The sequence below is a fragment of the Nilaparvata lugens genome, chromosome 4 (genome assembly GCF_014356525.2).
Source record: "Nilaparvata lugens isolate BPH chromosome 4, ASM1435652v1, whole genome shotgun sequence".
Taxonomy (NCBI): Eukaryota; Metazoa; Arthropoda; class Insecta; order Hemiptera; family Delphacidae; genus Nilaparvata; species Nilaparvata lugens.
Genome location: NC_052507.1, coordinates 36,179,337 through 36,195,338, shown reverse-complemented (window position 1 = coordinate 36,195,338; position 16,002 = coordinate 36,179,337). Strand labels below are relative to the sequence as shown.

The 16,002-nt window shown below is 35.1% G+C and overlaps 2 protein-coding genes across 4 annotated transcripts in view; one reads left to right on the top strand and one right to left on the bottom strand.

The window, feature by feature from the left end:
• LOC111049599 (nucleolysin TIAR) overlaps positions 1 to 16,002 on the bottom strand; it is a 675,963-nt gene that overhangs the window by 547,708 nt on the left and 112,253 nt on the right. The gene's annotated exons all lie outside the window — the stretch shown is intronic.
• The window catches only part of LOC120351157, a 120,343-nt gene continuing 107,621 nt past the window's right edge, over positions 3,281 to 16,002 (top strand). The window contains exon 1 of the mRNA XM_039427395.1: positions 3,281 to 3,438. The gene's annotated coding sequence lies outside the window, so the exon portion shown is untranslated. The remainder of the gene's footprint in view (positions 3,439 to 16,002) is intronic.

The window sequence follows — 16,002 nt, the reverse complement described above, 5'->3', positions numbered from 1 at the left end:
TCCATTATCTTCGTTCTCTATCTGAAAATGTTTATCCAATCTGAGATGAAAGCGCATTGAATACTTCCATTCCCATATGAAAACGGGTCACTCTACAGCAGACAAAGTCTATGAGATCTATTATGAAACTAATTAATTGGCCCTATGATTTTCTGTACTTATCACCTCAAATTTCTACTTCCACATTTTATAATATAGAAATATATATTTGCACTAATTTGTCCTTCTCTTTCTCCAATTTATAACTCTTATCACTCTGTGATTTTCTCCTCTTCCCATTCATCCCATTTTGATTCATTCATATATTTTTCCATCTGATCCTCCAAACTCTCTCTTTATTCCTCCACCCATGTCCTTCAATCATTTCCCCCATCTTCCACATTCAATTCTCTCATTATCTTTCCTTATATAAGTTACTTCAATAATTGTTTTATATCATAGTAGTCTTTGTCTGCTTTTCACAATGTTCTCAATCGTCAATATTGTCATGCTCATAAACTTCTACTTTTGCCGGTGTTAGAATTATTGTAATCGATAGATACTGTTGTTGAGAAAAGTGGTGAGGTGCTCTCATAGCCCTCAAAGCATCCTCCTTGGCCTTCTCCTCGTTCTTAAGAAGGACTAGAAGAAGAAGAAGAAGAAGAGAAAGATGACGATATCTTTGAGTCACACCACACCACACCACCATTCCACCACGGTTAACACTTAAGGCGATAATTTACAGAGGTCTTAACACAGTATAAACGCGAAAGATATGCAAATGTGAATTCATTAGAAGTCATTCGGGCTTTCTCAGCCTCTTCCACTTGTCCTCTCGGTTCCTTCCTTTACCTCCTTTCCTCCCCTTCTTCTTATTCTCCTTTATCTACTGAAGACGACGGACGCCTCACTCACTTCCGGCCGCCATTTTGTGTCACTTGCACTTCCGGCACTGGCATCGTATCTTTCGCCATAATCTTTTGGCGCGCGCTGGAATCCATGCCCTGCTCTATTGAATGTGTTGTCATCACTCTTCTTCTGCTGCAGACCTGCAGTGCTCATAGAATGAGTTGTTCAGTTGTGCTTTCAAAAACAGCCGTCATCTATTTGATTGGTACTGGATCCTTTTGCCAAAATGTATGGAATTATTGGGACTGTGTTAACTGTATTCTAGACAAGAACTGAAAAAAAATATGAAGGATCAAAAATTGAGTTTCCGGTGAAGCAAGTTTCCAATGTAAGTAAGCGATTGTGTCACCTCTTCATACTGGAGTGAAAGTGTATTGGTAAAAGCTGAGATTCATTGTTACACGCACATCTCAGACAACGTTAGACCAAGACTACTTGTATCCACCGTAATAAATCATTATGTATCATTTGATACATTGATATATTGTTGTCCTCACAACTTCGAGTCTATGAAAAATGATACAATCTGTGTAATATTCATGATAGAATTAATATCAATGAAATGAAAAAATTCTTTATTGGAATTTTTCTGTATTATTTTCTGTTCTTATTAGAATTCTGTATATCAATCAGAATGCGATGCTATGTCTTCTCCGTTCTCCTTTATGGTGCAGAATCCTGGACGCTTAATGAAACCACAACCAAAAAGATCAACGCTTTCGAGATGTGGCTATACAGGAGAATGATGAAAATCCCTTGGACTGCCAGGGTGACAAACGTAGAAGTTTTGAGGATGGTGAAAAAGGACCTGGAACTGATGAACATAATCAAGGCACGTAAGTTGGAATACCTTGGTCATATCATGAGAAACGAGGAGAGATACAGTTTGCTGCAGACAATTATGCAGGGGAAGATCTTTGGACGAAGAGGACCAGGAAGACGCAGGGTATCGTGGCTTAAAAACCTCAGGACCTGGTTCAACAAAACATCTACACAACTGTTCCGGATTGCTGCAAACAAAGCACGGATCGCTATGATGATCGCCAACATTCGTAACGGATTGGCACCCTAAGAAGAAGATATCAATCAGAACATAACAAATAATGAGTTGAAACGTTCATCAAAAGTTTTGGAACCGATTGATTACTAATAATCGGGCATTATTTGCTTTTACTTTTAAAGTTCGCAGCCAGAGTAGCGTTTTCAAAAAGTCTCCGGGCTACCAGTGAAAATTGAAAGTGTGGAAAGAATTCCGGGCCTAGATAAAAGAGAGAGGAGAAGTTTGGTTGGGAAAGTAATTGGAACATCCTTCTGATGAGAGGTTGGGAAGGATGTGATAGTGAAGAGGGATGATAGGAGTGAGAGAGTGTGATGGAGGGCGGTTCACGAACTTTGATAGAGTTTAAACGCAATTCGTGTTTTTTCTCATCGATCAGTGCTCGAGAATATTGAAAAAGTTTCAAGAAAAACGTTAGTTCCGGAGACAAAATGGGTATTCTTCCAGTCAAAAGAGCGCTGCAAAGTGAATGAAAGCCCACTAACAACACACTGGGCCCGATGATACCGCAATTTCAACCAACAACAGTGGCATAGACAATGCGTAGGCTATTCTACCCATGGTGACTATCATGAAAAGAGGAAAGTTTGGCAGTTCTCGGTTGGAGATTATTCTGAGTGCAAGTCCTCGATGAAAAAAAAATTGAGAAAACTTCTCATCTTACAACCATAATAATACATATAGGTATTGAATAATTAAAAATTTGATTCAATGTCAATTGCTTGTCTTCCAGAAAACAACACATAATAAATCGAACATTCACCCGTTCCACTTCAGCGAAGATGCTATGAGTGCTCAAGAACTAAAAAGTACCGCTGTTCTATTCAAATAACGATTTAAACTCGATAACCAGTATATTGCAGAAAATTGAGGAATGTTTGAAGGTTTATTTTATTTTACCAGCATAGGACACAAGTTACAACATGATTTACTCGTAATTCTAGGTGGTAGTGTCATCTTCATCTGATATTGGAAGTTTGGATTCATTTTACCTGCCTATTACATGAGAAACCATAGTTGGCAAGGTATTTCTCACCTCTTTTTACCAGCACACCACATCATTACAGCAATAATTTTGTCCCATTTTCTATTGTTACTTTTGTAACGATCCATTTTCGTCTATATAAAAATAGTGTCACAGTCGAATTTCCAAACCTAAACTAAGTTTCAACCCTGCTATCTGCCAACTACCGTAGCAGATAAGGCAGCTCTAGCCGAGCTCTAAGAGATAATATTTCAAAAACAATTTAGGCACCTCTATCCTTTACACCATTCCTTACTGGCAAATGATAACAGGAAAGTACGAGAAAGAAATCGGCAGTGACGAGGTGTACAGTACGGTTCCGGAAGCTGCTGGGTAGAGAGTTGCTGTATCGTCTCTCGTGTTGCCGTGTGTCGTGCCGAAAAAAACACATTTTGTCGAGAATATCCAGAGACATGAAGTTCGCTGATAAAACCGTGTGCATGTATGCAATCTATTATTAACGTCATCGGTGAGTACAAAGATAAACATTATTCTATTAATTGTTATTGCCAGCTTCAATCCATGCTTCCCAGACCTAATTACTTTCTATCCACAATCATCCTACATAAGATGAATTTTCCTAATTAAATTTCCCCCTATTTTAAAAATAAATTTAATTCCGGCCATCATAGCCTCCTTTTAAAAATTTTGCAAATTATTGTTTTTGACCTTTAATTAAAACCATTACACCTAGCATTAACGAAACAGGGATGGTAGATAAAAAACCCCTTACACTGTTATTGTAATAAATTGTTTCATTGTATATTGTGTTTTCTCTTTTAATTTTTCTTGTGGAAAGCATGCACTGTAATTGAAATTTTTCATATGATATTCCTTGGAAACGCTGACGATGAATATTCCTTGTCTGGGTAGAAAAATTGAACGTGAACATCTCTATGAAATACACACGTACTTGACGTTATGGCACGTACAACTTTTCAGCACAAATTATAATGCATTTCGTGATCTATTACAAATAAAGTTAATATCTATGTTGAAAACAGAGTTTCAAAAAGAGCATAGTTTGTTTCTTGTCTATTCAACTTTATCCACTTTCATAAAACATTTTAAATCTGTTGAATGAAAAGTGAGAACGTTTCATGTGATGTTTAGTTATTTCTGCATAGTAATGACAGATTCTATGGCATTGTGACACATCATTACATTCTGGAATGTATTCCATCCTATGCTTACTGATCTTGACGCTCACAAATAGGCTGCTGGTCAAATTTGACACATATATCATAGACAACATCAATGAGGTGGATTATCATCATGATAACTCGAGAAATAGAGCTCGATCAGTGTAAATCAACCAGAGTCTGTTGATGATGAGCTCAATCTTCTGTAACAAATAGTATGTCACAGTGCTGAATATTTTTTCAGTAATAAATTTTAATAACCACAAATTCATGTAATTCACTCACATATTATTGAAATCATAATATTTAACATGTACTTTCAAAACGATAATATTGTAACGGTTTATAGTCTTGTCGTATGCTTGTATTGTGCTTCTATTGGCTAATACTAATATTGTAATAGTAATATATTGCATTGTTCTGTTGTATGGTTGTGTGCTTGTATTGGCTACTATCAATATTGTTTTTAATATTGCATAGCTTAGTTTGATACTAAGTACTCTCACAATATTCATCGAAATATTTTTACTACTCTACTATTCAATGTAATTTTTTCCACTGTTTCCAATCTGATTCATTGAGTAACTTTATTTGATACTACTATCTATCACTGGCATCAATCTATTTTGTTCTCCAAGTTGCCAGTTCCTGAGAATTGTAGAAGCTGTTCATATCACTCGACAAAAAACTCTAGGTTTCGACTGGTTATAGACGGAACTTGCTTGAATGGTTTCAAATGAATATTGAGGCAAGTTGTCGGAATGGTTTGGAATAGTGTGACACAGGCGTTTCCTTTGCTTTGGTGTGCGAGTGACCACTTCACTAAGGCCTGGCCTAATGTTATTTATCTGAGGTCGGATCTGACGGGGGGGCAGCAATGGCCGGATACGGGGGGCGGCAATGGCCGCTTTCCGGCTCTGCCCCCGGGGGCAGTTGAAGAACTGGGGGCCGAGGCCAGATTTTCAGCTCTGATAAAATGTATGCGCTGTGCACTGTTATTTGCCGCGAGACTGGCGACTGAGATAAGCCTCTCAAAACCCCCCTGCCATGTAGTCCCCTCATGTGGGGGGGGGGCTCTCAGACTTTGTTCATACTAACTCCTCAGCTTGACCACCCTCTCTTTGGTGGAAGGGGGCACGTTATTCAACCACCGGCCAGTTTGAAAGCAGCTTGGCAGTGAAATGAAACTGTTTCCTCCTCCTAACCACCACCCAACCTCTATCTGGCATTTGCTTATAACTGTGTCTCTCCCCCTTCAATTTATAAGCTACATGTCATATTGATCTCTTATCAATATTATTAAATTTCTAATCATCGTTATTACTGTTTCATGTGAATGAACTTTAACCCTAGAATATCAATGATGGGTGAATTTCACGCATGACTAGACATAGATCTTTGACATAGATTCAAAAATCCCTTCACACCATTAAGGTAGGTATTGATAGCCAGACATGTAGCAGTACTTGAAGGACACTTTCAACACTTTCATTTTGCAGCAACCAGCCCCGAAATAATTTTTCTCGTCGGTTTTTCATGTATTTTGGGGCGCTGATTTGAATCTGAAATTTGCAGTCACGTCAGAGGGTGGCTTTACCCCTGAAACCCCCAAATTTCGATTTCGAGACTCAATCCTTCCATTTTATATAAAAAACCTCTACTTTTTCCGAAAAAACAACATTTTTTGAAATCTGCAACTGATTTCTGGTGAACACCAGATAAAAATGTGCCCAGGATATCATCAAGGAGAGTTATATGGACTTATCACATACCTATTCTTTCTCATATATCATACTACAATACTCATATTTTTTCAAATACAGTATTGTATTATTCTAATGCCTCGAACCCTACAAATAGTTCCATTCATCGTTCATTATTTTTGCCACACTATATCGGCTTGTAGTGTTTACCTTTTCCAAAAATTTGTAATGTTCATACTTATTGAATGGTAGAGATGTCAAAAATTGGAATGTTATATATATAAGTTCATAATAATAATAATGATGTTAATCATCCATGAGAACATTATGAAATCAGAAATTGAGAAATCAGTGCTTCCAATAGTTATAAGTGAGTTTTACTAATGTTTCATAGTAACGTAGGAAAAATGAGATTAGTACTCTAGGGTTGTGAAAGTTGTGTGAATAAGGGCTTATTGAACATTATGAACATATCACTATGACGTAAGTGTGTACACTTGGTGTTAGTATAAAGTTGGTGTTAATAAAACAATATATTATTTTCCATTTGCATATGAGTGTTTAATGAGAATCAATACATAATTATAGCTTGAAAATCACAAATAATGTGTGCTTTGTCAGATTTAGTTTGATGTACATCAATTTGAATTTCACGCATCATTATGAATATCACGATTTATCATTATTTTTCATTATATTACGCACTAAACAAACTCTAAGGAAAGCTCGAGAAGTTTCTGTCCTACTATATCCGACAAATCTTGTGAAGGAATTTCAAAAATAATATGCTAAATCTGCTTCCATAGAGCCAGTATCCTATAGAATTGATATTTTCCCGGAGCTATGGGAGTAGAAGCCCACAACTTGATACCGGATAATAAGTTGAATTCGATCAAAATATTCTTTGGGATATCGATATTGTCTCAAAGAATAATAATTATGTAATTATTACATTCTTCAACAGATTTGCATTCCCTTCACGGTTAGAATAAAAAATAACATTTTCAGATATACACTAACAGGTATTTTTGTAAATAATAGAATAATGAAAAAGCACAAAGGAAAAATGACAGAAGAGAAACAACTATTAACTGATAAACATTATTATTCACCCAGTTTAATTGTTGTTTCAGAATAATTTCTATGGTACAACTGTTTAGTTTCAGAAGATGCAAGAAAGTTGCCTCCAGGATTCTGTTTTCTTACATATTATTTCAACTCTCCATGGAACCGGAGAGTTCACAGGAATATTTTTTCAAATCGTTTGAAAACAATTGCAGTTAATATTTTCTCATCCAATTCTGTGGAGCGTATTAATATTCATTATTCAATTTTCGTCACATTTGGTGAAAGTGATGATAAGATACAAATGATGTATGTATAAAACCATAATGATAGGAAATTAATCCAACTAAACCAGAGCTTAAGTTAAATTGAAAACGAGATTCGTGAATTTCCATCAAGATTGGAAATTCCAATTTTATATATTGTGTTCATTATAGAGATATTCCTGATATTAACTCTTGGAAATTCTGAAACACTTCATTAATGAGTTCATCAGGTTCACAATACATCTAGTTCTCCAATACTCAAAATGCACTCTCATTAAAGTTATTTTTTGAAATTTCTTGAAAATAATTGATGATCATTATAGGAGACAATCGTAAAAAGTGTATTGATGGAGAATATCACATTCGCGAAATCGTATATCGTTGGTGATAACCAGTGATCAATCTTTGAACAAGTTAACGCTCCATTAAGAAAGCTAATTAAAAGCAGACAATGTACAAATCATTTCATGAACATCAGCATTCAGTAATATCGACCTTTCCTCCTCACCACCACAGAACACAATAATTTTATTTGGCATTTCCTAACAAAAGCATGCAACTTCCAGGCCGCCCCCCTCCCACAAAGGCGATTAATTTTCTGACCGTCGCAAATAATGAATCAGACGTCGGAGAATTAATGTATCGAACCTATATTGTTGTTATTCTTTTTGCTCGCGTTCGTGCTCGTGAACTTGCGCGTGTGTGAGTTTCAACGAACAGCCGGAAATGACGGCTATCTATTAAAGTCGGGCGCGCTTTTTTGGGCTCCAGCCCCCCCCCCTTTCCCAACAGTTTGGGGCGCGAAAGCGAAATTTTTATAAATTGTTCATTACGATTCCATAGTAGTCCGTAGCGGACTCTGGGGTCACTCCACGGGCAATAAATTTACGGCCCGGTGTAATTAACACGGTGACATTTCTTCTGTTTTGATGTCATTTGGAGAATTATGTGACGTTTTATTATTTTTGTTTGGACTGTGTGTGAACGGCTATCTTTGTTGGAGTGTGGGATTAATGCGAAGCCTGCTACCGACATTTGGCACAATTTGTGCCTCCAATAATATTTGTTCTTCTCTGCAGGAGTAGCGAGTTTAGTTGTTGATTCATTTAATATTATGAGTGTATTGATGTGAAACAATAATATTCATCATTATGGGAAAAAGATTGAACTGACAAACATAATGGGGAATTAGATCAGTTTCCGGAAAAAAACTGAAGCACCCTTGAAAGATCAAGCAATCCTGTAGAATTATGTAATAATCGAAGTATTTGGATTTGAAGGCGAGTCCATTTTAAACTTTCATACTTTTCTGATTCTAGAGTTCAATAAAAACTATTGGGGGCTCTTTAATAATAATTATTATATAACTCAAATTCTGAAGAGTAATGTATTCAACATTGGTAATTTTGGCCAGTGTAATTCTTTCTATCAAAATCCCAATTCAAGTGGATGTATTATATTCTACTTTAATATTTATCAATAATACTATACAATTTTTATAGTGATACTGGAATGTGATATATTATATCCATTATATGAACCAAATACATTTTGTAATATGAGGTTGTTTTACATCTATGATTTTCCAAATTGTAATATACTTACAATATTCTATTAAATAGTTAATGAATAAAACAATTATAATATTCCACTGTAATGAATAATATCGTGGCACCGAGCTCCGCTCTGGAGTATAAAAGCATATAAAATGTATCACGAAAGAAGAAATTATAATTTATAGTTCATACAGAAAGGTTATATCTAATCACAGTGGATTGAGATTAATTCCCAGAGGAATGCAAAAATTTCTCTCACAAAAGCATGTTAAATTTTAATCCAAATCAGAGAAGACCATTTCAAAAAGATAGTTTATCAGATTGGTTCTACTGGAATTGATCAGGATTGGAATTTAACCGGCTCTTGTACAACCAGCACTATCTACCTGATTGAATGATTACAAAACTTCAACAGCTGAGTCATAATTTTGTCTCAGTTCCACACACATGCACTCGCACACTCATTTCCATCATCAACAGACAACGAAATGATCATGTTGTTTTTCCAAAGATGAATAAATCCTTTTAATGTCCTTCAGTGAGTTTTCCCAGGGATGAGACCTAGTGCAATCGAATTTTTCTATTATAAACCTACTATGTTCTTAATATTTGGTGAGAATCGTTAGAGCCGTTTTCGAGATCCGGTGAAATACAAACATATCAACATCTAAACATTTAAACATCTAAACATCTAAACATCTAAACATCTAAACATCTAAACATCTAAACATCTAAACATCTAAACATCTATACATCTATACATCTATACATCTATACATCTAAACATCTAAACATCTAAACATCTAAACATCTAAATATCTAAACATCTAAACATCTAAACATCTAAACATCTAAACATCTAAACATCTAAACATCTAAACATATAAACAGATATTGCTCGTTAAATAGTATAGGATATCAAAGATTTCTGTAAACGGAGATTCGTATGCAGTATCTTTTTAAAATTTTCTTATTAATCAAAATGTAATCATTCAATACTATGGCAGCAAAACTAAGCTGTTGGGAGTTTTGAAGTGTAAACGTTCTGTGAGATTGTGAGAGACGTTTCTAGCTATCAATGTTATTCAGATGGCAGTGAACGGTGAAGGGTACACAATCATTATTGTGATTATGATTATTTTCAGTAAAGTCTTGGAGATGCAAATACAGTCACGCAGATGGATAATGATGGAGTAGACCAGTAAATGGTAACGAAATCGACTGCATCACGCTATAAGATGCATGAAACATATTTATAGAATGTATAATAGTCTACATATATTTCTTACCTAGTTCATTATGAAATGACAGACCGTGATATAACTTTAGTATATGAATCACGAAAACTAAGAACGGTCTCTAGAAAACTTTCCATGATTCATTTTTAAAAGAAGCTTCCTGAATAGTTTTTAGTTTTGGCATAACACACAAAATCGAGCAATGAATTTTGGCTTTTTCAGTGGAGCGTCAACACTGACAACTTGACATTTTTGAATATTCCCGTTCTTCCCCAATCGATGTTTATTCGATGATTAGGAAACATAATTCATGTTCAGTTACCTGACTGGCTAAGGTCTGGTACCAGAGTTTCCAGGTTCCCAGATCGCAACTGATTAATTTCTTGGTGTCTGAAATTACTCAATCCTCAAGTACTGCCGCGGTTTTTGTGACACTATCACTGGCGCAAAGGGTCCGATAGACCCCCCATTAATTTTTTCTTTAATAAAAGTTTCCTTGAAAGAAAAACTGTTTCGAATTGATTCACGATAACCGGAATCACTGAAAAAATTGGGAGGAGAATGTAGCGTTGTTTAGTTTCGAGAAATAAATAAATTATTTTAATTATTCAAAATGATGAAATTACAGATCTTGAACTCCTTACTAGGAAACTATGAAAATTACCAGAATAAAATAATATTCCTTGTATTTTGATTTGCTTATTTTATTCACTAAGATTTACTGAGATTTCGACTACGTTCTGATATGCTAATTTCTGCGGTTCTGACAAAAATCACATTGATCATCACCTGGAATTTGCATGTTACAATCATCATAACATTACATAATCGAATATACAATTATATATAATATATGACTATTTTAATCATAGTTATACATTTTATATTAAGATTATAATTATTTATAAATTTAAAGAAAACTGAAATTCCCAGCTGGATCCTTACAGAGAAAATATGGCCTCACATTTCGATGTAAAGATACAACCGAAAATCTATTACTCAAACCAAATTAATAAAATAAATAATCTATGTATCCCCAATAATATCTCAAAATTATGATTTAACAAAAAGTCTAATTCCACACGTTTTAATTGATTGAAAGTCTGTCGTCACTAAAACCCATTTTGTCACATCCGGAGCTCCTGGGACGTTCGTTTAATTTGGAAAAAGGTTGTTACCTCATAGCCGTTTCTTCAATTTGAATCTAGGCTCGGTGATCGAGCTCTACACGTCCAGATGGACAGGAGACAGCATACCCCAAGCTTCTAGGACGGCCATCGATTCAGAGGCGTCTCAGCGGCTTAAAGACACACGTTCATGAACCCGTGAACTGATGGATTCGTACGTTGATCCCATACTTGATGTTCCCGTACTTACACCGCTGTTAGAATAAAAAAATAAACTAGGATAATACAAATTAACTTAACTTCAGTTATATAATAAAATCAACCTATTTTAGGTTATATAAAACTCAAATCAATACTTATTACTTTAAAACATAAATAGACATTACCTACTTCAATCTCTTGATTTAATAGAATAGAATTTATTTGTAATCAGGGTTATGCCCTATACACAAAGCGATGAGTACATAGTATTCCATAATAGGCCAACATAATTCACAAGTTGATTGAATTACTTTTCATAACAAGGTATTTCGAGTATTGTTGTTAGTTTAGTCAGTTCTCTTACGTAAATTACATTTATGGTGTAATTTTAAAAGAATAAATTACATGATAGGTGTTTCCTAAATAATCAAGAAAGCTTTTTATTAGAATCAAAAAGACAAATAAAATCTATAAAAAAAATACTGATAGAACTCATGATAATATACTATAAACATCAGTCAATTTGGATTTAAACAACAGTAATTGAAATTTAGGTTAATAACTTCCTCTTCAAAAATAATTTAAAATCAAGAATATCATTCTCAATTCCAGAATGGTACTCTACATTTCTACATATTACACTCAAATGTATCTATCACAACAAATGTAACACTCTGATGGAAGCTTTCATCGATAATCATTTCCTTAATTATTATTATAAATCTATGACGTACCTTTAGTAGCGGTTATAGGAGGAAAATCTCCATTGTGAGGTGACAATTTGATACTCTCTCTCTCTCCTTAATTAAAGCAACTACTGAGGCGGAAAAAATTGAAAATGCTACTGGAACAAAAGGTTCCAGAGCCAAATACTAAAAAGGCCTAAAGCTGGCATGGAAGCCATGATTAACACGAAATATTGATCAGACTACATTTTGTACTGCTTATGACGGAGGACAGACGCTGAGTGAATGCACTTCGCTTTTCTCGTATTGCCGTGGACAGCTGCAAACGGCCTCACTAGACGGGAAGCAACCAACGCCAACTGTGATTGGTAGCCACTATTCTCTAGAAAACTTTCCATGATTCATTTTTAAAAGAAGCTTCCTGAATAGTTTTTAGTTTTGGCATAACACACAAAATCGAGCAATGAATTTTGGCTTTTTCAGTGGAGCGTCAACACTGACAACTTGACATTTTTGAATATTCCCGTTCTTCCCCAATCGATGTTTATTCGATGATTAGGAAACATAATTCATGTTCAGTTACCTGACTGGCTAAGGTCTGGTACCAGAGTTTCCAGGTTCCCAGATCGCAACTGATTAATTTCTTGGTGTCTGAAATTACTCAATCCTCAAGTACTGCCGCGGTTTTTGTGACACTATCACTGGCGCAAAGGGTCCGATAGACCCCCCATTAATTTTTTCTTTAATAAAAGTTTCCTTGAGAGAAAAACTGTTTCGAATTGATTCACGATAACCGGAAACACTGAAAAAATTGGGAGGAGAATGTAGCGTTGTTTAGTTTCGAGAAATAAATAAATTATTTTAATTATTCAAAATGATGAAATTACAGATCTTGAACTCCTTACTAGGAAACTATGAAAATTACCAGAATAAAATAATATTCCTTGTATTTTGATTTGCTTATTTTATTCACTAAGATTTACTGAGATTTCGACTACGTTCTGATATGCTAATTTCTGCGGTTCAAAAAATCACATTGATCATCACCTGGAATTTGCATGTTACAATCATCATAACATTACATAATCGAATATACAATTATATATAATATATGACTATTTTAATCATAGTTATACATTTTATATTATGATTATCATTTTCTGGCTCAACGTTAAAATGTTTTCATCATCAAATTATATCTTAGAAAATATATTGCCTTATTGTGGCTCTATTCAATTCATCTAAATTAATTTTGAAGACTTTGAAAAGAATATAGAATATGTGATTAATAAAACTTCAAATTTATTCATTTATTTATTTATTTATTCAATCATTCATAATCACATTAATTAAAGAAAAGTACCACAGGCTCACTTACGCCCAAAACGGTTCCAATTCTAATTTATACAACAGTCCAAATGTATCTAGGTTATGTGTCATTTCAACATCCTTCAGTTACACACTATGATTTCAGTGATGACTCAATAATATAGTACACAAATATGAAATACTTCTACTGGAGCCGGAGTCTACTGTCACCCAAGACACTTCCAACAGTCCAACTAACAAAGTGCAGTGAGTGCAAACTAGCAAAAACTGTATCGACAGATGGCCAATGAGCTGTCTTGAAGGTTCTAGAAATCACAGCAGTGAAGAAAATTTACGTCAATCAACAACAATTAATTTATCACTCTGGGGGTCTGAAAACACCCCGCATCAGTACTTGAGTATTAACGGGTCTTTCGAGGCAGACGGTATCGATGACTTGACGTGTCCATCCGAAATACGGGAGTGACTCTAGAAAAATTATTTACTGGTTCGGACCAGGAATCAATCCTGGGTCTCTGAATTATGAAGCATATTGACATCCTATCGGGTTGTGGAAGATAGAGACTGTGATGTATAAATTAAACTAGTGACTTCCTGGGTTGGAGAACCCGCTCAAGAACTGTTGTATTGTAATCTTTGGCAACCCCAACTTTCAATTATAGAGTTGATGAGAATTATGAAAGCTGCTAGTTCTCTCACAATAATAATTTGACAGTAGGTTTCATTGGCGATCGTATTTGAAATGAAAAATTACTCTGTCGCTTCAACATCTTTGACCCTTATTGAGTCCAGATTCATTTTTTTAATAAGAAGGTGGTCATGTTTCTTTTCATTAAGAACTGCTGATCAATTACAAATACGACGAAAATAAATGTCGAAACCCGCACATTGATATTATATTAACTCGAATAATTTTGTTGATGTAAGTGCCGGTTGCACAAAAGCCGGTTAAATTTCAACCGGGATTAACTTTACCGGAACCAATCAGAGAAGGCTTTTTTGAAAAGACGGCTGAAAACTCAGATTGGTTCTTGTAAAGTTAATCACGGTTAAAATTAACTTGCTTTTATATCTTGCGGCCTCTACGACATTACAGAATGGAATTGAATCTCTATGTAGGAGTACACACGCATTAACATGTGAAACATGTAACAACACAGCTTGCAAAATATCAGAATATTTGAAGGAAATATTTAATTATTACGTTTTCCAGATGAATATTTGAACATCTCATCTAAAGCGGCCAAGAATCCTCTAACCCTTCACAACGTCCTTCTAAAGCGAGTTAAAAAGCAATGTTATCGTATGATAGAAAAGACAGCTGACGGTTTCATCGAAAACCGTGTAAGACCAATCGATTCATGATTCAATGGAGATAGAAGAGCATCCATGCACTTTTTGTTTATCTTGGACTGTTGCTTCTTATCTACACACAACCCACTGAAACAGACCCGCAGCTTTCGATGGATGGATTGGCGTCGAGGTGTGAGGGGGGTGATACACGAATCAACACACACAGGTTAGTCTCGCGTCTGTTTCACGTTCTGTTTGCTCATGAACACTCACTCACTCACTCACTCACCTTCCATTCCTAATTCCCTCTTTCCCTTCTTCATCATCACCTATCGGCTTCTCTTTCCTGTTTATATACTTTTCCTCAATGCTTTTCACAAACTGTCATATCACTCACTCTTTTCCTCATCTCCATTCCAACTTGACCAACTGTACAACTGTGGTTCATCCTTGGGAAGTTTTACTTATCACACTCGTTTCCTCACTTCAAGTCCCTTTCCTCTTTCATTGTGATTTTCTCACAAATATTTTTCGTCCTTCATCATTTCGATAATCCTTTCTACTCAAATAACCACATTTAAAGTTGATAGGTGGAAAATCATTTTTCCTGACAAAATCCCTGACTTTTCAATAAATTTCCGGACATTGTGTGCATTCGGACACCATACTGGGCAGATGTGCCGATACTATGCTATAGACTATGAGTGTAGCTTCTATTAAGGCTCTATTATACTCTTGATAGTTCAATTCGATGAAGATATCATGTGCAGAGTTCCATAGAATTGTTATGAATGACCAGAAGTTGTTGAAAGCGATATCCAGCAATAAAAATCTGATGTGGCGCACTCACACAAATTTCCTTGCCGTTATGAAAATTTTTATTATACTCATAGGTAAATTTCTATATCATATGTAAAATTCTCATAAACGTTCAAATTCAGTATCTATGAATTGTCTGGACTATGATAGAAACATACATGATACACAGTGAGTTCTTTCTTGGTGAGTGATTTCTCTGAATTATAATACAAAATGGATCAGCTGACAAGATAAATTCTGCTATCTCTTCTAGTAAATGATTTTTCGCCACACTGTACAGAGAGCAGCAGTTTTCCAGTCCCTACTTAGATCTGAAAGAATTTGTTTGCAGACGACTCTCGTCTGACGTCAGAACAGGTTTCTTTCCGGCTAAAGCCGGAAAGAGTACCCTTTCCGGCCGCTAAATTTCAAGTGTGCTAAAACAAATGATCAAAAAACTTTTCATTATTCGAGTTTATTATTCAATAATTAAAACATTTATAAAAATATCATCTTATTGTCATTTAAAAGAATAAAAAAGTATAAACTCAACATAATCTTTTAGGTTATTTAGACAAATCAGAATAAAAATAAAAATACTTGGACAATTTCCTGATATTCAGATTACC